Source organism: Camelina sativa, chromosome 4, assembly GCF_030686135.1.
Source record: "Camelina sativa cultivar CO46 ecotype springtype chromosome 4, ASM3068613v1".
Lineage (NCBI taxonomy): Eukaryota > Viridiplantae > Streptophyta > Magnoliopsida > Brassicales > Brassicaceae > Camelina > Camelina sativa.
The window spans coordinates 3,554,621-3,579,137 of record NC_141883.1 but is presented as its reverse complement, the minus strand read 5'-3'; the positions used below and the strand labels follow the sequence as shown (position 1 = coordinate 3,579,137).

At 39.6% G+C, this 24,517-nt stretch overlaps 1 long non-coding RNA gene, 1 other non-coding gene and 1 pseudogene across 8 annotated transcripts; 1 reads left to right on the top strand and 2 right to left on the bottom strand.

Moving 5' to 3' along the window:
* Nucleotides 1–7,780: 7,780 nt before the first annotated feature.
* LOC147945302 (small nucleolar RNA R71) lies at nucleotides 7,781–7,887 on the top strand. Its single transcript, XR_015597828.1, has one exon. It is a non-coding gene; the product is annotated as a small nucleolar RNA R71 (small nucleolar RNA).
* A 6,696-nt stretch (nucleotides 7,888–14,583) lies between these two features.
* Nucleotides 14,584–16,772, bottom strand: LOC147945301 (uncharacterized). Of its 7 annotated transcripts, none has more exons than XR_015596495.1 (6): nucleotides 16,278–16,772; nucleotides 15,997–16,104; nucleotides 15,599–15,669; nucleotides 15,464–15,528; nucleotides 15,034–15,146; nucleotides 14,584–14,939 (listed from the first exon to the last, which is right to left on the bottom strand). It is a non-coding gene; the product is annotated as an uncharacterized LOC147945301 (long non-coding RNA). The 7 variants fall into 7 exon arrangements; XR_015596496.1 differs by having other exon boundaries at nucleotides 16,283–16,772; XR_015596497.1 differs by having other exon boundaries at nucleotides 15,607–15,669; nucleotides 16,278–16,770.
* Nucleotides 16,773–21,150: 4,378 nt separating this feature from the next.
* Nucleotides 21,151–24,517, bottom strand: LOC147945300 (uncharacterized; annotated as a pseudogene).

Below are 24,517 nucleotides of genomic sequence, written 5' to 3'. Positions count from 1 at the left end.
CCGCTAAGTTAATAGAAAAAGATCTTCCTACAATTAAACACATATTAGCCGCTACGTTAATACAAAAAGAGCTTCCTACACTTATTAGCCGCATATGATATTTGGTACTGGATTTATGAATTATACATAAATTTCAACACATTTCCCGAAAATTGCAAGCATAGGTGAATGCGAAACAATGTTCACATATATCAAATCTGTTGTGGTGCTCCAACCAACACAGATGAGCAATTTTAAAATGGTAATATCCGTTGAAGATAACGATATCCAAAAAGCCCCATTTCTCTAATTTGTATTTCAACTTGGTCAGCGATCATCACATCGTCGTGTATGTTAGGCACCTTCCTGAAGTAAGCTTTCATCAACAGTAGCCCATCTTCCAAAGCCCCACACATGATGAGCATCATAGCATATGCGAAGTGCGCATAAATGCTCTCGGTAGCGGTTTCACCAAGCATATCGAACACCGCTTGTGAAGGGCCAACTTGAGTCAATATTCGAAGTGATTCGACATATTTTGCTGTGGGATGTCCTTTCTCAAAACATTTCATCAAGAAGGGCCTATACGAGGAAGAAACATTAGCAAGCTGACTGTTGAAAATAAATTCATCCAAATCTACCTCAAACCAGACTTCGTCGGAGTATACAAGCTCTTTGTACGCCGGTTTAACAGCTATAAAAGGACCAAGGTGTCGAAACCCTTGCTTCCCTACACAGCGAATTATATCAGCGACCACAGGCGTTGGAATGTAAGCCATTTTTAGTTATCTTTGGGTTAGGGATCTACGTTTTAGGTCTCGAGTGCAACAAGTGAAGACATAACGTTTGCTTTTATAAAGTCTTGTTCCACTCTAAATAAATTTTACAGTTTCCGGTTGGGAAGAATCATTAATGTGGGTTAAATGTTCCATTTAACACACACCTAACTTTGTGATATGATAGACTTTTAAAGGCAGAGTTTAATTGCCATGTGGTTACAGTACACTAAGAGATGGAGCAGAGTTAAAATCAATCAAATCTTACAAAACGAAAAAAAAAAAACTAGAGTATGTCGACTACATGCGTAAACAATTTGTCAACCATTGCATGTTTGACGATTGTGGCCGGTATGGCCACAGTTTCCACAATAATGGGCTTTCCTAGGCCTTTTACTCTGCATGGCAATCTCGAATGGCCCTTTAGCTCTACTCAGTTTCGGTCTTCCAGATTGAGTCCTCACCGGTGGTGTTTTAACTCTCTTCTCAACGACATTGTTTGGTAATGGGCATGTTTCATCCTTCGGCATAACTGACTTCGTATAACCAAGGCGTAGATACTCTGTTCGAAAGTATGGATGACACTTAGAAATACTTGAGACATTAGCAGTCTCTACGGCAGCAATTGCATGTATACACGAGAGTTTATCAACATCGAACATACGGCAATAATACTTCTTTTGTGATAGGTTGACCACATTCATGGATGCCCCACTTCTAACTTCGTATTGGTTCGGATCGATCTCTTGCACATCTAGCAAACTTGCTCTAGCAACCCGGGCCTACCAAGCAAACAAAAGGTAGTTAGTAGATGTTTAAGTAGGGATAAGCTACGACAACTTTACAATGGCAGACAATATTATCTTACCACGAGAAGCTCCTCAACTTGAGTTGTTATAACAGTTGTCATCAGAGTAGCCTGTTTCCGTCTCACAGCAAACCATCTAGTCAACATCATCTGTATCCCCTCTAGCAGGCTAACTATCAGATACTATCTAGCTGCTTTTAAGACATTGTTGAGAGACTCCGCTATGTTGGTGGTGGTTAAGTTATATCTATCACCTGGAAAGTGTACCCGACTCCACTTACTTACATCAGCCTGCACCAAATACGCATGTAGGTCTGGGTTCACCTGTTGAATTTGATGAAACAATTCATCAAAATCTTGTAGCCTGAAACAAGATTTATTTTTGTGGTGGTGAGATGATGAATGTATGGAATGGTGAGATATGAAATGAATGGATGGGTGTTTCAATTCCCCTTATGCAGTTGTAGAATAAGAGGTGTCAATCCAATCTGAGTGTTTTGCAAGCAATAAGGATGTACTTATATGTCTAAGTTAAGCCAAATGCAAAGGATGTTTGTCACTAACAATCCTATGATGAAATGTAAAATGCAGAATGTAAAAGTTATAAGAACTAGATGCTAAATGTAAATGAAACAGAATGATTATGACAACTATGAAACTAGAACAGAAATAGAAACTATGGTAATGAACTAATGCAAGGCAAATAAAGAACAGAATACTAAATGAAAGCTACTGGAATGCAACTAGAATGAAACAGAAAGTAAGACAAGACAAACAAAAAGCACAAACAAGAGTTCTGGGGATGAACTCGAGCAAGCACTCGATCGAGTGTAGATCGAGTGCAGGGTCGAGCTGGACAAATCCGAAAAACAGAGCAATGCAAGAAAAACAGAGCAATACTAAAACGAATCGAACAACAATCAAACAGCAGGATTAAGACTAAGAAATCAAGAAAAAAGGAAGGACTTGAGGAGGGATTCATGGGTTGGACTAATGATTGAGGTCATCTAACTTGATCAACAAATCTCAAACAACTTGAGCTAATCTCTAGACATATATATCTAAGACATGTTTAATCCACTCTCATGGCAAGAAACAATCAAACCTATGCATCTCTAGACTTGTTCTCACAAAGTAAAGAATCTACAAAAGCAGGCATTAAGCAATATGTCTCATACCAAACAAAACCTCTAATCTCTTAGCAAGCTTAATGGTAAGCTCTAGATTTATCCTTATCTATGCCTCTTAAACATTGGTGTGATGCTAAGATGCTTGAAATCAGATCCTACCTTCTCAGATATAGGATCAGCATTAAGAACATCTAGCCTAGAAGAGATCCTAAACAAACAAGCTTGACCAAATCAAACAAACCTCAAACACAACCCAGCCTAACCCATCCTCAAGATCCTAAGCAACTACTCACAAGAACACATGATGAACATCAAAGTCATAAACCCAGAAAACATCGAAATTTGCATCAAATGAAAGATAAGACAAAGATCTACAATATTGAAAAAGGAATCAAACTCAAATTCTCAATATTCTGAAAGTTATGGAACCAACAAATATGAGAAATTCTTTGTTTTTCCTTTTAAAAGAAGTACAAGATCTAAGAAAAATAAAAAGAGCAAAGGGAATAATTCCCTAAAAGGTAAAAACTAGGTTTCTGACTCTCCAAAAAGTTGGACTCTTTGGTGGCTGAAGGTACAAGGCCCTTAAATAGAAAAAGTAGTGGAAGCCCTAAAAACGCTAAAAGACAAAATAGCTAGACGGCTCGGCCAGCTCGACAAAGTGCTCGGTCGAGTGACCGGTCGAGTTGGCTCCTGTTGTTCTCCTTCCACTCGGTCGAGTCCCTCTCTGCACACGGTCGAGTGTCTGGTTGAGTGTGGGGTCGAGTTGGACTCCAGACCTTGGTTCTTCAGCCTTAACTCTCTTGCTTTTCCTTCATGATTGCTTTACTTCTCCTCAGAATTGCTTCCATGCTCCTTAAGCTCCAAAATCACCTGATTATGCATGAAAAGATGCAAATGCAATGCAACTATACTCTAATGCATGATTAGTCCTAAAGCTATGCAATAATGGTCAAAATGGATAGCAAAAGATGCAAAAGATGTGAATAAACTAAGGGAAAACAGGGTAAAATATATGAACATCAACACCCCCAAACTTAGTCTTTGCTTGCCCTCAAGCAAATGAACAAGATATAAGAAGGCAGGTGAGGTTTAAAGGTGGGATCTCAGCTCCTAAAGCTTGCCAATAGACCAGCTAGAATCAATGTCCAAGTTACTAGTACTATGATGCAAGTTGAATGAGCTGTACTTAAAGATTTTAGACAAGTTATCACAACCTTTACTGATTTGAGCCTTGGTTATCCACATGCATTCAAATCAACCATTTCCTTTAATATTCATTAATCAAGAACATGAATCAATTCTATGCAATGCTTAAACTCATTTGGCTTGGTAATAAAGGTTTAGAGACAATGATGGTCTCTCTTTAGAGTAGGGCTTTATTAATATCAAGGTTCTCTCATAAAAATTGATTGAGCTTTAGAAGAATGCTAAAGGTAAGAACACTTAGACACATACAAGAACAAAACCTTGTCTACCCAAAGGCACCCAAAGTATTCATCCTATCAATCTAAACCCAAATGATCCTAGTGCTACCCTTTTAACTTCTTCTCTTCACTTTCACCCTTTTCTCTTTTGGTTTTCAAGTCTTAGGAGAGGTTTCTTATTTGAACTTTCTAGTGGGATGGGGGATTCTTACTTATTTGCTATGGTTCTCTTCTCTTCTTATTCTTAAGACATACAAGCATTTTGCTAGACTTTTCTTTTCTTTCTTTTCTTTTCTTTAACTAGAACCATTTTCAACAACAAATTTTACTTCTCATCCTTTCACTAGACTTTGCTTAAACACATTCTCCTCTTAAAGACTCTACCCTTTTTCTTTCTCTTTTTCCTCTTTTCTTTTCATAACAGCCAAGTCCCAAACCCAACAAGTGAACCACCTAGTCCTATCTAGTTTGAAAAATGCAAACTAGAACTACACAAGGCTTTACTCTTGTCAGTTCAAACCTAACACTTTCTACCAAGCTCAATCCCAAAAATAGGCCTCACACACAAGAATAAACATGACTTGAAAGAAGGGTTGGTTAAGGGGTAGGGAAACTGATTTTAATGGTTCAATCAGCTATTTGGATCAACAAGAGTGGTAAAAAGGAGAAAGATGATCCAAATATGTATATGGTATCTATGAGTTTAAAGCAATGCACACATTGATAATTAAAAGTCAATATTAGGTTCTTATAAATAGGAAATGGCATCAAATCACAACATGCTTCAATTTTGACCAAATGCAATGCAGGAATTCAAGGCTTGGTTCAATCCTATGCTTCTAGCCACTCAACTAGCATCAAAGTACTATTAACTTGGGCATTGATCCTAGTTTGGTGAATCTAGCAAGCTAACAAGGTAAAACTCATCATAGATCCCTAATGCAAACAGTCCTATATGCTAAACAAAATACTGATATGCAATGCTAACTACATGAACACTCTTTTTTTTTATAAAGATTTTTGCAAAAAAATTTCAAATTTTTAGGGTTTTTCTATGTCTTAGATGCTATGCAAATACTAACATAATGATGCTAAAAATTTGAAATAAGAAAACAAAACACAATGTCAAATGCTATCTCAAACCCTCCCCCAAACTTAAATCACACAGTCCCTTGTGTGAAAGAAATTTGTAAGAAGATTCAAGAGATAAAAGAAAACAAAACACACAATATGAAATGCAATGATATTTACAAGTGAAGGTGATAGTGGTACCTCAAGGATTGGAGAAGAAACTGTCCACATCCTCTTGCATGCTATCAAAAGTGTAGCTGGGGTCTTGTTGGTGACTTGGAGAAGGTGACTGGGGCAGCTCGACGATGGCAATCGACCCTGACTCGGTCGAGTACGTGTTCGAGTGGGGGGGTCGAGCTGGACCGCGAATGTCAAAATTCTGAGCTTGTTGCTGGTAGAACTGCTGGTAGAGTGCTGGATCCATGAAGTATTAGGGTGGGATGGGAGGGTAACCTGGATATCCTGGATAAGCAGCTGGAGCTGGGAAGCCAAAGTGTGCTCTGGGTTGGAACTCGGCCGAGTGCATCTGGGGTACTCGGTCGAGTGGGTGCTCGAGTGACCCGGTCGAGTGCCTTGAAAACTGTTGTTCTCGGCTACTTGAACTCCTTTTCCTCTGATTTGGCTCATACATTGAGGCTCTAGCTGGTTCCACAGGGTTTGCAACTCGTGTAAGTACTCTAGTTGAGCTACTCCTCCTCAAAGGGCTAGATGGTGTTGGTGAAGTGAATTTCCACTCTTCAATTCAGCAATCTCCTTCTTTAGGCCCTTGATGGACTTAGCCATATTGCCCACCTTCTTCTTCTTCTTCCTTCAATGGTAGGAAGGTTGGTTGGGTTATAGATGTTAAACTTCATGATTATATCCTCAACAATGTTCAAGGTCACAAGACCTTCCCTAACATCTATAACAGCTCCAACAGTGGCCAAGAATGGCCTCCCCAAAATGATAGGATCCTCAGGTTCCTTATCCATCTCTAGAACCAAAAAATCAGTATGAACCCTTGCTCTTCCTATCTTGACTGGAATGTTTTCTAACTTGCCAACCGCATCTCTGTTTGACCCATCAGCTAGGCATAAATGAAGATTGGTAGACTTGAAGTCAGTGTGCCCAAGCTTTTGTGTTATAGAGTAGGGCATCACACTGATAGATGCTCCCAAGTCACATAAGCACTGGTTGTAGTGAAGATAGCTAAGTGTGCAAGGCAGATAGAATGGACCTGGATCACTAAGCTTAATTGGGATGATAACTCCTCCAAGGTCTTCAAGATCTTTCTCATCTTGAGCTTGAGCCTTCTACGTTGACAATTCAAGCAAAAAAACCTTATAGAGAGGATATGGATCATACTGTTCCAAGGCAGGTCTTCTCTCCTCTTCCTGGTAGGCAATGATAATCTCTTGTATTGCCATCACTTTCTCTTGTTTCTCAATCACAGCCTCTTCTTTCAAAGCTTTCTCTTCCTCTTATTGCAAAGCCAACTTTTCCTTTCTCTCAATAATTTCCCTTAATTCCTTAAGCTTCTGTGCTTTGAAACGTCCTGGGAAGGGTATAGACGGTTTATAAGCAGGAGGAATGTACTTAGCAGGTTTGACAGCTCCTGATCCCTCAGCTCGATCGACCACTCGATCAGGCACTCGGTCGAGTGCGTGCTCAAGCACCTGGTCGAGTTCAATGCCGGATCCTTGCTGCTTTGCACAATCAACCCTCTGATCATCAGTAAATGACCAATTCTCCCCACCTTGAACTTCACTGTCCTCAGTGACCTCTTCTTGCAAGATATGAATGGCTTTGGCAGTGAACTCCTTGGGGTTTTGAACAGCTTTTCCAGGGAGTTGGTTGGTCTTAGGAGCTGAAGTTGAGGCAAGGTTGCTCTCCATGTACTTCACTCTTGAGTTGAGACCCTCAAACTTCATGTTCAAATCATTGTACTGTGATGTGAGCCTTTGGTTTAACTCAGCAAGCTGTTTGGCTTCCTCAATCTTTCCATTGGTTTGCCCAATCAACAGCTGTTGCATCATTGCTCTAAGTTCTTGTTCCTGGCCTTGGTTAGTCTGAAACCCTGGTGGGGGACACAATTGGGGATGGAACATTGGATGTTGTTGTTTGGGTGTGTAATTGTTCTGTTGTGGAAGCTGAGGAGGGGGATAGACTTGGTCTTGTGAGTTGGCTACATTGGTGCTTCTATAGGACAGGTTGTTGTTCTTGAACCCTCCTTGGTTGTAACCTTTGAATCCACCCTGGTTTTGCATGTAGCACAACTCAGCAAACTCCCTATCTCCTTCTTGAACTGGAAGCTCTTCTTCACTAATGAAGTGAATAGACTTTTGTTGGCTTAATAGGATCTTATCAAGCTTTTCATTCACCATTTTCAGATCTTTCTTGTATTTCTCCTCATGATCAGTGGATGTAGACCTTATTGTCCTATCATGGTCCTCATTGTAGTTCCCATCAGATTGTGCAAGATTTTCAACCAACTCCCAGCGTTCTTCCACATTCTTATTGAGGAAGTTTCCATTAGAGGCTGTGTCAAGAAGCATTCTGATTTTGGGAAGCATTCCTCTATACAAAGTACTTAGTAAGGACTCAGCACTGAAGCCATGATGAGGACACTGAGTCTGGAATCCCTTAAACATTTCCCAAGCTTCACAAAAGCTTTCATTATTCCTTTGAGCAAACCCAGAAATTTCATTCCTCAATCTAGCAGTCCTAGCATTGGAGAAAAACTTGGCTAAGAAAGCCTTCTTGCAAGCATCCCATGTAGTGATTGCTCCACTAGGAAGAGTTTTTTCCCATAGATGAGCCTTGTCCCCAAGTGAGAAAGGGAACAGCCTTAGCTTGAAGCCATCTTCACTCACACCATTTATCTTTGTGAGGCTGCATATCCTATCAAACTCATCAAGGTGATCTAGGGGATCCTCCATTGGCAACCCATGGAACTTATTGGCCTGAATCATGGTGATCAATCCACTCTTGATCTCAAAGTTCTTGTTGGCAACAGTAGGAGGCACAATACCAACTCTTTTGTTATGTGTGTTTGGTGCATCTCCAGCACCAATGTTCCTTGGTCTAGGAACTTGATCTTGTTGCTCCATGATGATGTGATCCTCTTGTTGATTCTGAACTACTCTTCTTTGCTTATGTCTCAAACCCTTTTGCAGCCTGTGGATGTTGTCAAGAGACCTTTGCAGATTATTTTTGCCCTTAGATCTTTTGAGCATCAACCAACACGAGTACAGACTCGAACATGACACGGTCGAGTGCAGGCTTGAGTGGGTGGTCGAGTCGACTGGGAAGTGGTGTCTACTGAGATCCAGCATCTGACTCGATCAAGTGCTCGATCACTACTCGGTCGAGTGGTGGTCGAGTGGGTGGTCGAGCTGGTACCTGAATCTCAATACAGCCAAGCAAAAGAAGATTCGAGTTCAGCAACTTCACAAGTGGATAAACGAACTTAATCTTAGACTTCTAATGATCCTAAATGTCACAAAAACACACTCAAATGGGCAACGGCGCCAAATTGAAACAAGATTTATTTTTGTGGTGGTTAGATGATGAATATGGAATGGTGAGATATGAAATGAATGGATGGGTGTTTTAATTCCCCTTATGCAGTTGTAGAATAAGAGGTGTCAATCCAATCTGAGTGTTTTGAAAGCAATAAGGATGTACTTATATGTCTAAGTTAAGCCAAATGCAAAGGATGTTTGTCACTAACAATCCTATGATGAAATGTAAAATGCAGAATGTAAAAGCTATAAGAACTAGATGCTAAATGTAAATGAAACAGAATGATTATAACAACTATGAAACTATAACAGAAATAGAAACTATGGTAATGAACTAATGCAAGGCAAATAAAGAACAAAATACTAAATGAAAGCTACTGGAATGCAACTAGAATGAAACAGAAAGTAAGACAGAACAAACATAAAGCACAAACAAGAGTTCTGGGGATGAACTCGAGCAAGCACTCGATCGAGTGTAGATCGAGTGCAGGGTCGAGCTGGACAAATCCGGAAAACAGAGCAATGCAAGAAAAACAGAGCAATACTAAAACGAATCAAACAACAATCAAACAGCAGGATTAAGACTAAGAAATCAATAAACAAGGAAAGACTTGAGGAGGCATTCATGGGCTGGACTAATGATTGAGGTCATCTAACTTGATCAACAAATCTCAAACAACTTGAGCTAATCTCTAGAAATATATATCTAAGACATGTTTAATCCACTCTCATGGCAAGAAACAATCAAACCTATGCATCTCTAGACTTGTTCTCACAAAGTAAAGAATCTACACAAGCAGGCAATAAGCAATATGTCTCATACCAAACAAAACCTCTACTCTCTTAGCAAGCTTAATGGTAAGCTCTAGATTTATCCTTATCTATGCCTCTTAAACATTGGTGTGATGCTAAGATGCTTGAAATCAGATCCTACCTTCTCAGATATAGGATCAGCATTAAGAACATCTAGCCTAGAAGAGATCCTAAACAAACAAGCTTAACTAAATCAAACAAACCTCAAACACAACCCAGCCTAACCCATCCTCAAGATCCTAAGCAACTACTCACAAGAACACATGATGAACATCAAAGCCATAAACCCAGAAAACATCGAAATTTGCATCAAATGAAAGATAAGACAAAGATCTACAATATTAAAAAAGGAATCAAACTCAAATTCTCAATATTCTGAAAGTTATGGAACCAACAAATATGAGAAATTCTTTGTTTTTCCTTTTAAAAGAAGTACAAGATCTAAGAAAAATAAAAAGACCAAAGGGAATAATTCCCTAAAAGGTAAAAACTAGGTTTCTGACTCTCTAAAAAGTTGGACTCTTTGGTGGCTGAAGGTACAAGGCCCTTAAATAGAAAAAGTAGTGGAAGCCCTAAAAATGCTAAAAGACAAAATAGCTAGACGGCTCGGCCAGCTCGACCAGGTGCTCGGTCGAGTGACCGGTCGAGTTGGCTCCTGTTGTTCTCCTTCCACTCGGTCGAGTCCCTCTCTGCACACGGTCGAGTGTCTGGTCGAGTGTGGGGTCGAGTTGGACTCCGGACCTTGGTTCTTCAGCCTTAACTCTCTTGCTTTCCCTTCATGATTGCTTCACTTCTCCTCAGAATTGCTTCCATGCTCCTTAAGCTCCAAAATCACCTGATTATGCATGAAAAGATGCAAATGCAATGCAACTATACTCTAATGCATGATTAGTCCTAAAGCTATGCAATAATGGTCAAAATGGATAGCAAAAGATGCAAAAGATGTGAATAAACTAAGGGAAAACAGGGTAAAATATATGAACATCATAGCCTATAAGCAGCTGCAACCTTCTTCACCAAACCAAAAGTCTTAGAGCCTTTAAATCTAACCAGAATATTTTTGTTTAGATGGTAAGTACAAATCCCACGACTAGCAAGAGGATACACTTTTCCTATTGCTTTGCCGATGGACTTATGCTTATCCGATATAATGGCAAGCCCTTCATTATCTTGAATAACACGGCTGAGTTGTCTAAGAAACCATTCCCATGACTCATCGTTTTCCGTATCAACCACAGCAAAGGCTAGAGGAAATATGTTGTAGTTGCCATCTTGTGTCGTCGCCATTAGCAACGTCCCAAGATATTTGCCCTCTAAAAATGTACCATCAACCACTATGACTTTCCTCATGAATAGAAATCCATCTATGCTTGCCCCGAATGCTATAAAACGATTTAAATCTATCTAACTCATCCACTTACCTAGTTAGAGTTCCTGGATGTGCTCTTCTAATCATGTATAAGTACGAAGGTAGTTCTGAATATCCACTTTCATAACTACCCCTAACTAATTCACGGGCATATTTTAGAGTACGATGACCTTTCCAATAACCCATCTACAACAAAAAAAATGAAATTTTATAAGATCCAAAACGAACCAAGTTAATATAAGCGTTTTCAGCACATGTAAAATTTCATATACTTACCTTTATACCATACCGTAGATTAAGGCCAACAGCAACATGATTTTCCACAACACCAGATCCAATACCCCCGACGAATTCTTTGTAGACTTCCGCCAAAATATATGGGTTTGCTTTCCTAGACCGTGCAGACCTTTCGGTTACTGATCAACTGTGTTGCCTTTGATAAATCCGAACATGGAATATTGGAGAATCGCCTATCGTTGAAGCTCTCACCTTACACTGACAACCACAAACCCAACATTTTACAATATACAAAGTAGGCCTTGATTAAGGCACATAGAAGTCAAACTTTTGAACCACACTTAATATCTTCAGTCTAACCAACAAATCTTTTCTTGATTCATATGTTTGACCAACCGCTATATCATTATCTCTGATATCTAATTCGTCAAACAGACTGCAAAAACTACAATACTTTTTAGGAACAAAAAATCTGTGTTTGCTACCGTTGTTTCCACAATTTCCTCTTCGTCATCCTTCGTTTCCTCAACTGCATTTTCCTTAGGCAAACTATACTCTTCATCCCCAGAACTTGCTCCCTCTGGGTCATCGAAACAATCAAACCTCATTTCGTTGTCTTCATCTTCCCCTTCTTCCTCGTCTTCTGTCACTCATTTTTCCCCACACGCCTTCTTTTCATAGTTATCGTGACGAGTAGCCATCTCCACTTTATCGTATTCCCCACTTTTAGATTTCTCCTAATCCCTTGAATCGACGATTTCAACACACAATCGACTCACTCCTTCTGCTTGACTTTGTCGGATGAGTCCTTGAAACTATCGCCCATTATAAACAAACACCGGCGGGGTGTCCTCTGGTAAGGAAAACGACATACTCTTCGATGCTAATTTGTATGATAACTTCACCTCACAAACTTTTCTGTCAAACCTGAAATCCTCGTACACCATTTCAATAAAATCCTCATAAGAAATTCCTCTGCTCAGTCCTATCACTCTACAACCTCTTCTTACATCGACTCTAAACAACCAACGGTTGCTAGAAAATAACCACTTCCCACATAACAAAGGGATCTCCAGCATTTTTTCAATAAATTAGGTTAAGTAATTGGAATGGACGAGATAGGTTGGACTAAGGAACGCAGACAACATTTTTTTTTTGCTATCACTTTTATCTTCAGGGCAAAAATGTCTTTTCAAATATTGGGGAACTCCATCTATATATATATGTTTGGAGATATTTAAAAAATAAATCTTGAAATTGGCACTTATTTACAAACATGCCATTAGTTTTAAATAATTAATTTTATAAACAAATTATCTCTACTTATATTCATTTTTTTTATAGAAACTAAGTGTTTTAAATGGTAACAAACATAATTGTAAAAGTATACTGATTTTATTGGGACACTTGCAAAATTAGACCCCTAACTTGAGTCAATTGCAATGTTAGACCCCTTTTTTCTCTCTCCAACATTTGCCACTTTCTCCCTATTAAATCCTAGGCCATTCATTGTATTCACAAAAATGCCATTATTTCTGATTTATTTGAATTTCTTGCGAAAATGTTTATTACATTCATATCCTCATCTTCTTCTTTTATTTACGGTTGTGCCACCGCCATCAATTTTCTAACAACCATGAACAACCAAATTTGAAGCTCTTAAAGCTTCAACAACCTGAATTTGTAAGCTTAAATAACACCCAATGCTATGAGAACTTCATTTTCTTCCATCTCCTCTCCATTTTAATCCAAGAAAATTTGCAAGTTCATTTATCTTGTTATATGTCATGATTCTTGGATAGTGATTAAATTGGTGCTGAGTTTCTTCTGTGATGACTAAAGACGACGTCCTCGGTGCTTGTCATTGCGAAACAACCACCGATAACGTTATTTTCCGGTAGATTTCATGATTTTCCTTGATTTTTTTTTGCAAAATTAGAATTCATTTGTTAGTCTAACCGTCATATTATCATGTAAAGTCTACTCTGTGGTCAATTTTGCAATTAAAAATTTATCGAGTTTCAAGCCCGTAGACTGAAATTTCAGTCTCCTTAATTTCATTTGAAAACAAAAAAAATATGGTTCAGACTGCATTATAATCTTTCTGTCAGATACTTCATTTGCAGTCTACTAAGGTGTATTTTTGCAATTGACCAAATTATTGACTTTTTAGTTATGACTGCCAGACGAAGTCTTCTTACGATAATAAATGAGTAGACTTCTATAGTGACTATTTTTGGCATTGACCAAAATATTTAAGCATTGACCATAATATTATTGATATTAAAATAATTAGTTGACTGCAAAAGAAGTCTACTAGTAAAAAAATAAAAATGTTGGTCAACTCCAAAAATGACCACAGCAGACTGCAAACGAAGTCAACATTCCTGGAGACTTCATACGTAGTCTACTTGGCAAAAGTCAAACTTGGTCAATTGCAAAACTAACCACAACGAAGATTACTTTTTCTAGTTGACGGATAGCTTGTCAGCTAGAAGTCTACTACCAAGTCAATGGTATGGTCAATTGCAAAAAATAACCATAGTTGACTGTAATCGAAGTTAACTTGTTGAAACTTCCTAAGAAGTCTACTTTGTTCTATGTTTTTAATTGCAAAACTGACCAAAAAATTAACAAAGGAAGATAACAAAAGAAGTCAACTATCCCAGTAGACTTTATTTGGTGTCTGCTTTATAAAATTGTAATTGCAAAAATAGACCACACAAAATAGACTTCAAGTTAAAGTCTCTGCATAGAGGCTTGTTGATGTCTACTCGTTTGACATCAACATGAAGTCGGCAAAATTTGTAAACCAATTTATTGCAAATTGGTGAGTGATTTTTAGGATTTTCTTGTTGTAGTCTTTGATATATATTATTTACTTGCTTTTATATGTTTTTGACATGATTATATATTATACATATGGAAATCAACTTTTTGGTTTTCTTAGGCAGTTAGGTCATTAACTTAGACTTATTTTTGAAGTCAACGTGTTAAGTTCTATGTGAAGTCTGTATAATTGAAAAAATCTTTAATTGAAAATTTTTATATAAAGAATTTTTTGATTCCAACATATCTTTCTCTACTGCTTCTGTTTTTGTATTGTGATGTTTGTTTGATGTGTAGATGTCCACCTTATGGTACCTGTACCACGAAGTGCATGATCTGCAAGCAGCAAGTGCATCAAGATGGTAAATACTGTCACACGTGTGCTTATAGCAAACGTAAATAGTAAATACATATCTTTTTGCTGAACCAAGTTCTTACCTTTGATTAGATACTGAAATTATAATAGAGTAACTCAATAAGTGATACCTTGTAATGATTTTCTTCGTTTTTAATATAACATTACAAAATCTTGTTTCTTTCACTGTGTTTCACTGATCAGAAAGTCGTAATGTTTTCACTTTAGAACTCAAATTCAGGTATCAAAGATAGATTTGTACTGAGCGAAATTGGTTTAAACAAAATTGAGAGTCAAAACCAAACCATGTCCATTTTCATACATGATTCAACTTGTATATGCCAAATTGAGATTTGGTTCATGGTACGGTACAATTATACTACTGTCTCTTCTCTTATAACATTAAATAGAGTCGCTTCTCTTATAAGATTAAATAGAGTGATAATGGTAACAAAAGTGTCTATGAAACTTGAATTTGTCTCCTGTGTATCCTTCCATGGTTAAGGTGATAATTGGCCTATTTTCTCTGCTTTGATTCTTTGCGCATTTTCGCAAAGTAATTCTCAAGATTCTGCTTCCGCCGGCTTTTCAGCTCCTTTGATTTGTGGGTCAAGCTCGTTGTTTAGCTCTTCCTATAGTTTTCTGCCAAACCAAAAAATTTGCATATGATATAGTCAGCTATATGCCCACATTCTCAACTAATAAGAAGGCAATTCAAATAAATAGAACAGCATACTTGTCGATCTGCTTTGAACCCTTCTTCCTGTTAGTTACTCCACCTGTGCGTTTGAGTTCTAAAGCCTTGAGCTTGTTTTTATAAGCAGGAGTTCGCTTAACCGTCGCTATAGCCTGCATCATAACAAAGACGGAGGGCCTCATCAAGAAAACAAGCCTAAAGTTTGTAGAAAGTACAACACAGTATCTTGTATGGTTTTCTAATGATACACTTTAAGAGTTTAAGCTATATATACAAGCACAAAAGTGTATGAATCACATTCAAAGAGTTCATATGTCCAAAAAATTCTAAGATTCATGAGATGCTATGATACACGTAATGAGTTACGCATACTTCTTGAACCAAGAACAAGAACAAGAACAAACCTGTCCACCAGCCTCAACAATGGCAAGTAGATCTGCAGAACATCAAAAATTAGATAAAACTTTACCTTGTCAGTCTAATGGCGGTTCTTCTTTCTATTGGCTCCTTGTTATCTTGGTCTTGATGAAGTTCCTGAATAAAACAGGTTAGAATTTTCAAGAGGTTTGTTTTCTTAATTATAGACTGAGGGTGTAGTTTGCACCTAAAAACCTTAGGTGTTTCTCTCTGTTTGTGAGGACGTTTCTTTACTTGTCCAGGTGATGTCTCTAAACCCTGCAAAAGTAACTCAATTTTCAAAAATAACAAATCTGAGAATTTCATCAATCTTAACACTACCTGAATCTCCTTCTACAAGAAAGAATCCATTTTTAGTCGGAAGCTAAGAGAAGTCAAGTTCAAAATAATCTATTAGCAAACAAATCACTCACAACAAAGCAGCTACAAACAGGATATAAGCCAATTTGCAACGAAATCAGAACTCAATAAAGAGCAGGGACTTAATACGAAATTCCAAACTCAGATCCAAAACGCAAGAACAGTCAAAAGCCTCTCGATGGTATTGTAGTATAATCAATTCTGACAATTTTGAGAAATTTAAACCTTGATAAACGAGAATGAGGAAGAACCCTAATCAATTCTCCATTTGAGAATAAGATTGTCAAAGCCGTTCGAAAGGACTGAGAAACCTTCTACACTGTAGGGAAGTTCCTGAAACACAAAAATCTCAACGGCATTAGCAATTCAACAAAATTCTTGAAAATTCAGCCAGATTCAAAGAGTGAGAGGGAGAGCAAAAATGTGTGAGAATGACGGTGAGAGGGACGACGAGAGAGTGAGAGAGCGAGGGGAGATCAAATGAAAAGAGAATGAGAGACCCTAACCTCACCCGTACCACCAAGAAGAGCTTCATCGTTGCGGGTGCTCTGATGCATCTGTCGATAAGATTCTTTGGTGCTCCGACTTTGCCGATGAATCCACCTCTTAGTTTCTTCTTCTATGTCGCCTTCCTCGGCTTCACCTCTCAGCATAACGAAATCCTTCGGGATTGAATCCTGAAACGTGACACGAGCTCCGGTGAAGCATTTGTAGAAGTTGAGGTGAAGAGCTGTCGTCGTCGTATTCGTTTTGCTGGCTGGTGATGATTGTAGCGGAAAAGAGAAAGAGGAGGTGGTGATGATAGGGAAACTAAAAGAAGCGAGAAAGGAAATGAGAAGAACAAAGAAGAATTTGGCTTGTAAGAAATGGATCTGGAGATGATGCAGCACATATAAGATATCAATTTAGGGTTCGTAGGTGGAGATACTTTTTTAGAATTGCTTATCGCCGCCAGAGAGAGAGAGACTGAAGGTGCAAGAGGAAGAAATGAAAGTGATTAGGTTTAGGTTAGTGAAAAGTAGGTATATATAACTCGATTAATTAAAATCGATCGGTTATGCACTGCCGAACCGAACCGAACTGGTAACCGAATTACCAAATAAATTTTGCCGATCGGTTTGTTGATCCTCTCAGAGATGCTGCCGAAAACCGAACATCTCGGTTTAATCGGTTCGGTTCTCTCCTCTCGGCTCTGACCGAACGTCCAGAAATTAATAGTTGATGGCATTACAAAGTCAACCACAAATAGTATACAGAGAAGTCTACTTAAGCAAACCCTATATCACATAATTTTAACCTATCAGCATTTCCTCCCTTAATTTGACTAGTTTATATGTAAATTTATTTTGTTACAATGCAGGAAGTCTATGTGGTTATTATTTGGTCAAACGGTTTACCAAATTATATTTTATAATTTTTAAAATTAAAATTTAACCTATAATTAAGGAGTAGACATATTTTTTAAGTCTTCCCTTTGACGTCAATTTGAAATCAACCGTAAAGATATCTATTGCAGACTTCCTCGGGCTAAATATGTCATTTCGGCTTCTGTTTTTTGTTTGGTCGTAAGGGAGTCAACTGTAATTCGAGCACCATTAGTGGTTATGTTTCTCGAAAATCGAATATGGGGTCTATGATTTCTTTTAAATGCAAATAAGGGTATAAAAATGCAATTGTCCCGATTTTATTTCCTAATTTTATAAGGAGGTAAGTGAAGAGGTATTGTTCTTTAAAAATTTGAAAAAATGATTTGATAAAAAGTGTATTTTAGTCTCACATACTATATTTTATTTTCACAAGTTTAGTATGATGAGTTTTTTTTCCGGATTAAAAATCTTTGAACATGTTGCGTGATCCGCCTAGCATGACGGGTTTGGACTATTGAACCAACACTAAAACTATTAGTTTATTTCATTATGTTATTTCATATACTATGGATTTGTAGTAATAGTTTGGATAATTAACTTATAAATTATTTAGTATATGAACTACAAAATATTACACATACTACAAACATTCTTAATATTCCAAAAAAAAAATTGTATAAACATAAAAAATATACACTAGCATACCATATATGCATATACTTCTGTTTAATTATAAAAAACAAACTAAGTGTTTCAAAAATTTATGTTATATCTAATAACAAATTTAATGTAATTAGGTTATAAACTGTATAAAACGTAAGAAAAAGAAAAAAAATTCTAAAAAAATTATAAATTAATTAGATAAAAGTTAATTAATTGGGAATTTGAAAACTAAATAAATTAAAAATTATTATTTAAAATACATTAATTTATAATTTAGTCTCCCGGTGTACCGCGGGTGAAAACCTAGTTTAACCTACAATAATATGTTAGGATTCACCTAAGAATCTAATAACTCTATCACCACACGAAACACTAAGTCTACGAATCTTATACTATTTTAGTAAGCAGTAACTCTATTATAACATTATTTACAAACTCTGTTCTCACCAATAACTCTATCAGCAATACTTAGTCTACCGTCACTACTCATTAGTCTGCCAAATAACTCAATCATGACATCTAACTCTACCACCACTACAATTAAGTCTATCATCTATCTCTAATTCACCCATAACTCTAAGAATCTTTTTCTTACTTACTCTACCACCACCAAAATTTAAGTCTACGGTTGCGACTTACTCTACCGTAAAACTCTATGGTTCTCACTAACTCTACCATAACTATTTTTAACTCTCTCACGTAACTCTCCTAGTTTATAAACTCTATCATAAAACTATATCTCTATCACTATTCAACATCAATCTATCGCATAATTATAATAATATTCATAAATCTACATGCTAACTCTACCAACCTCATATAACTCTATCATAACTACAATGGTAGACTTATGGATTGGCGAGAAAGTTTCTCTCCAAAAACAACTCTCTTTTAATGCTCTCTTTCCTACGTGGCTTTTAATTTTTTTTTTTGGTAAGGGACCGGGAGACAATAGTCTCCCAGCATTTATTAAAAAACAACAGTCTTACATTCGAGTATGTCGTGAGTGCATGAGCCCAACCTCATTGTCTCTAAAAATCGAAAATAACTCAGTAGGGACATAGTCCAACAAATGAAAACCTAACGGAAGAAGAAATCCATGATTAGCTAAACCATCAGCTAGACAGTTTGCTTCACGGTAAACATGAGAAAAACGGACTGACCAGTCCTTCGCAACCAAGCCATGGCACATGCGCACCAGGGAGGACAGGGGATGAGAATCATCAATCCCTGTATTTAGAAAACCCACCACCAGCTCCGAATCCACCTCTAACTCAAGACATCGGACGCCTTTATCCCAAGCCAGACACAAACCATAATATACACCCCAGAGCTCTGCAAGCGGTGCCGAGAATCGCCCTATGTTCAAAGTAAACCCTCCAAACCATCGCCCATCTGAATCTCGCAACACCCCTCCGGCCGTGGCCAACCCTGGGTTTCCACGAGATGCACCATCTGTGTTCATCTTCATCCAACCCACACACGGTCTCGACCAGCCTATCATCCTTGCAACCCGGGGCTGCGTACTCACTGCCTTCTCCTTCGTCACATTCGCCATAGCTACTTTTTTAGCCAAGTCTTTTAGAAACCGAACACGATCTCGGCACTTCCAAATCACGCCAAATATATTTCCACACCTCCATTTCCAACCCCACCAAACCGATATCGCAAAGAGAGTAGGCCATGGGACACCATCAAAGGCCACAGATCCCTCTGAGACGTTCCCATAGAGCCATTCTAACAGAGTAACTCCAAAAAACTGTTGGTGACTTCTTGGCGGAACCAACCTTTCCCAGACTCCCTTCATTGCGGGACAGACTCGCAAAACATAGATGATAGACTCGAAGTCACCTTTACACACTTGACAAACTGCAGAATCACACAAATGACGTCTTACACGCTCCATATTTGTCACGATCACTTGATGACTAGTCAACCAGAGAAACACTCTGATCCGTTCTGGCACTTGTAAGCACCATATCCTCCTGTAGAAATTCTCCATATTCGGCCTTGGAGAGTTATCCCTAGTAACCAAGGCGTACGCAGAACTGACTGAAAATTTCCCATCCGTCGACTCTCCCCAGGCAATTTTGTCTTTAGCCCCTGTGACCCTATCCACCGCGAATTCTGTTAACTCCAAGCGTTTCTCTAGAGGAAGATAAGAAGACATCCTATTCCAGTCCCATCCACCCTCATCTCTCCACAACTCGCTAACAGTCAACTGCAATGCTGCTTGCGGTAACTCTCCCTCCACTGCTTCAACCAGCGGATAGTTTGACAGCCATTTATCAGTCCAGAATTTAATGTGTCTCCCATCACCAAGCACCCAACTCTGACCCTGTAAAATTACATCACGAAGGCCAACAACTATACTTTGCCAAGTTGAGGACCACGTGCTTTTTACTGTCATCCAGTTAGACCCTGTCGTATCATCCACTTTATATTTACTTCTAATCATACAGGCCCACAGACTTCCTCTATCCCGCAGCAACCGTCAACCAACCTTAGCGATAAGAGCCTTGTTCATGTCTTTAGCAGCTCTAATACCTAGTCCACCATGCCATTTAGGCAAACACACCTTATCCCAAGAAACCAGGTGCTGCTTCCTTCTTTCTAATGTACTGCCCCATAAGAAATCTCGAGACACCTTATCTATACCAGCTAAAGTAGCTTGGGGAAGCATGATAGAGCTCATAGAGTGAACTGGTATAGAGGATAATACCGCTTTCGTAAGAGTCAAACGCCCTGCCAAGCTGAGGGTGTGGCTCTTCCAGCCCGCCAACCTCGATGACATCCGTTCCAATATTTCTCGAAATGTCTCTTTATTCAATCTCTTCTGCAGCACCGGCATCCCCAAATACTTGCCAAGATCCATGGTAGACTTAATTCCACTTTCCTCACTAATCCGTATACCCAACTCTCGAGAAACATTCTTAGAGAAGAAAATTTTAGATTTCTCCAGGCTAACTTTTTATCCCGAGGCTCCACAAAATCTCTCTAATACTCTTCTTATAACACGAATTTGAGCAACAGATGCTTCCGCAAGTAGGATCAGATCGTCATCGAAGCAAATATGCGAAAGCATAGGCCCCCCACGAGAAATACTGATTGGCTTCCACTCTTTATCTACCACTGATCGATCAATCAGATGACACAGCCTTTCCATGCAAAGAACAAACAGAAACGGAGACAGAGGGTCCCCTTGACGAAGACCTCTTGCAGGCTTAAAAGCTTTGGTTTTCTCTCCATTCCACAACAGGTTCATCGAGGGACCCGAAACACACTTCATAATCCAGTTAACCCAAACCTCTGATAGACCTGCTGCTCTCAGCATATCCTCCAAAAAATCTCATCTGATTCTGGCATAGGCTTTCTCAAGATCTAACTTCAAAAGCATCCACCCTTTGCGACCCTTTTTCCTCTTCATCGAATGCACAACTTCCTGTACAACCACAATATTATCTATACTGACTCTCCCAGGAATAAAGCTGGCCTGTGCGGGACCAACTAGCTTCTTCATCACCTGTTTTAAACGCTCCACCATACATTTAGTAATAGTCTTAAACAAGATATTACACAGGCTAATCGGTCGGAACTGTGTGATTCTCTCTGGTTTAGCCACTTTAGCTATAAGCACAAGTAAAGCATCATTTGTATCAGCTGGCAACATACCCGTAGCAAAGAAATCCAGAGCAAACAATACCACTGATTCCCCAACAACATCCCAGCTTTGTTTATAAAAAACGGGTTGATAACCATCTGGACCAGGAGCTTTAAAACTTCCCATTCCACGAATGGCCTTCTCAACCTCCGAGGCTATAAACGGCTTGTCCAATGCAGTATGGTCAGCATCCGAGAGTGACACAAACCCAACACTAGGTAACTTCTCCACCACTGCATCCACATCTTGCAGAGAATACAAATGTTGGTAATACGCAACTGCCAGTGTTTCCAATTCCTGAGTATCCGTAACCCAGCTTCCCTCATCATTTTTCAACATATCAATGCGGTTCCTCCGTCTTCGAATGACCGTAGATGTATGAAAGTAAGAGGTATTCCTATCACCACAAGTAATCCACTTCTCCCTGGATTTTTGGAACCAGATCATCTCCTCCTGTTCCAAAACCACATCAAACTCACGCAATAAAATCTCCTCCCGGGTCAATAACTCAGTCGTTGGAGTAAGCTCAAGTAACGTTTGAACATGATCCAACTCCTCAAGCAGAACCTCCTTACGCTTCTGAACCACCCCAAAAACCTCGCTGTTCCATCTACACAACGTCATCTGGAGCTGCTTTAAAGCATCCGGCGTACTTAGATCCCTCCTCCAAGATGCAAATAGCAAATCCTTAAATCCCTCGTGTTGTAGCCAAGCCGCCTCAAACCTAAAAGGTCTACGACGAGGATCCATTTCAACCTCCGGAGACAGTTGCACATACAGTGGAGTATGATCAGAAGATAAAAATGGCAAATGAGTCACCATAGCTTCAGACCACTTTATCCTGGCCTGCGGACAACATAACACCCTATCAAGCCGCTTTGCAACCGTTGTATGAACATTACGTCCTCTCCGCCAAGTAAATTGCTTGCCCCTAAAGCACATATCAATCAACGATGACTGATTTATCCAATCACCAAACGAAATCGAATCCAACGATAGACGTCCATTGCCCCCAGATCGCTCATCTAGTCGAACAATTGTATTAAAATCCCCTCCCACCACCAAGGGCCCAACCACATCACTTATCACCTCGCTCAAACGATTCCATAAGCCACTACGTCGCGTAACCGTAAGAGCCGCATATACTACAATGAGATTCAAAACCTCACCATCCTTAACCAACCTGGCATAGATAAATTGATCAGATGATTCCACCACTTCCATCTCACCAATTCCATCTCTCCAGAGTAACCACAACCCTCCACTCTGACCAGCAGCATCGACCCAAAAAGAGGATTCAAACCCCAAGCCTCGACAAATCTGCCTCGCTCGATCTCCTCCAGCGTGTGTCTCAAAAACTGCCAAGATGTCCGCTTTCCATCTTTTAAGCATATATCGAAGTGATCTCCGAAAGTTAGGTTTATTCGCCCCGGCAATTCCATAGAAGTAGATTCATCATAAAGCTGCGTAAAAGTATCAGAACCACAGGGGAACACCATTATTGGTCTCCATCATCCAGACACACCCTCGCCCCTACATCTTCCGGCAAATCCCTCTGAATCGCCAGGTTCTGTGTCACTCATACCATCCCCAGATTAGATTGCACAGCCAACCCGCCATCCGTCATAGTCGATACTTCACCCGCGGCGACCACCGGAATCGAACTACCACCGGCCGAAGAACTACCCGACCAACCCCCATTATCCTTCTCCACCCTAAGCCTCTTTCCCGACGAAGACAATTCCAAACCTTCCTGTACTGGGCCAAAAATAAGCCCCCTTGTGGGTCTGGTCACTTTTGCTGGTTTGGGCCTGGACGTACCACTCTCTTGGGCTTTCGGGCCCATATTCCTTCTCTCACGAAGGCCCTCTTTCTCGCCCTTTGAATTTTCGCAGTTTCCTTTCCCACCAATACCTCTTTAACTTGCGCAGTACACGTGATCCCTTGAGAAATATACTGAGGATCCTTATTTTCCTTATTAGTCGTAGCAGAATCCTCCTCTCGTAAATCACGGGATGTCAAATCCTGTTCCAACCTTCCAAAACTGTTAGCAAGCGGAATATTCCCTGAACCACCATCACGTGGCAAATCCCGACTCCGTTGACCTGATCCCCGACCAGTACCACCAGCTGCAAACACCACCAGAGTTGTTTGTGCTAATGATCTCCTATTTTTGGATGTGACCAAAACAAATCCCTCCTCCGCCTGAGCGACTGGGGGATGATTTAGCACCACCTGTCGCATACTCGGATTTTCATTCGCCCCTTTATCTTGCACCGTTTCCGGGCAAGAGTGAATTAAATGACCATAGAGACCACAGTGAGCACAGATATCCGTTAAACCTTCATACGAGACAAAATACAGCTCTCTATTGACCATCACTGTACCCTTAAGCGGCCTCCGCAAGTTGACTTCCACGCACACTCGAGCAAATCTAGCCCTCTCAAAATTAAGAGTCGTGACATCTACTTTAATTGGTGTCCCTAAACCCTCAGCAATACTCATCAGAATTGCCTTATGATAAAAGTTATACGGCAGATGAGCCAGACGAACCCAAACAGGCATTTTGACAATCTCATCACATAGCGGATCAAACTCGGGACACCACCGTTGCACCATCAGATAACTGCCAAAAGCTTTCCAAGGTCCGCCCGTCAAAGCCGCCATATACTCCTCCTCCACTTCAAAGCAAACCATGAAGAACTGACGAGGAAGATCCATTACTGTCACCCCCCCCCCACTGGTTTCCACAGCTCCCTCAATTTCTGTCTCAAAACTGCTATAGAAATATTCCGACCTAACACCTTGACAATCATACACTGCGGCCATAATCCGTTCATCGCCATCAACACTTCCTTCCCGATGGTGATCACCGGCTCCCCGTCCTCCCCATCCGGGAAAGCCAGTGTCACCCGTTCCTTGACAAACGCATCATCCATCACCTCATCCGGCGACAAAATCCCCCCACCATTAGTACTCTCACTTTATTCACCCAAGACATAGGCCGATCCGGTGGATCTCCCGGAGGACTATCCCTCTCACCAGCGTCTGCCAT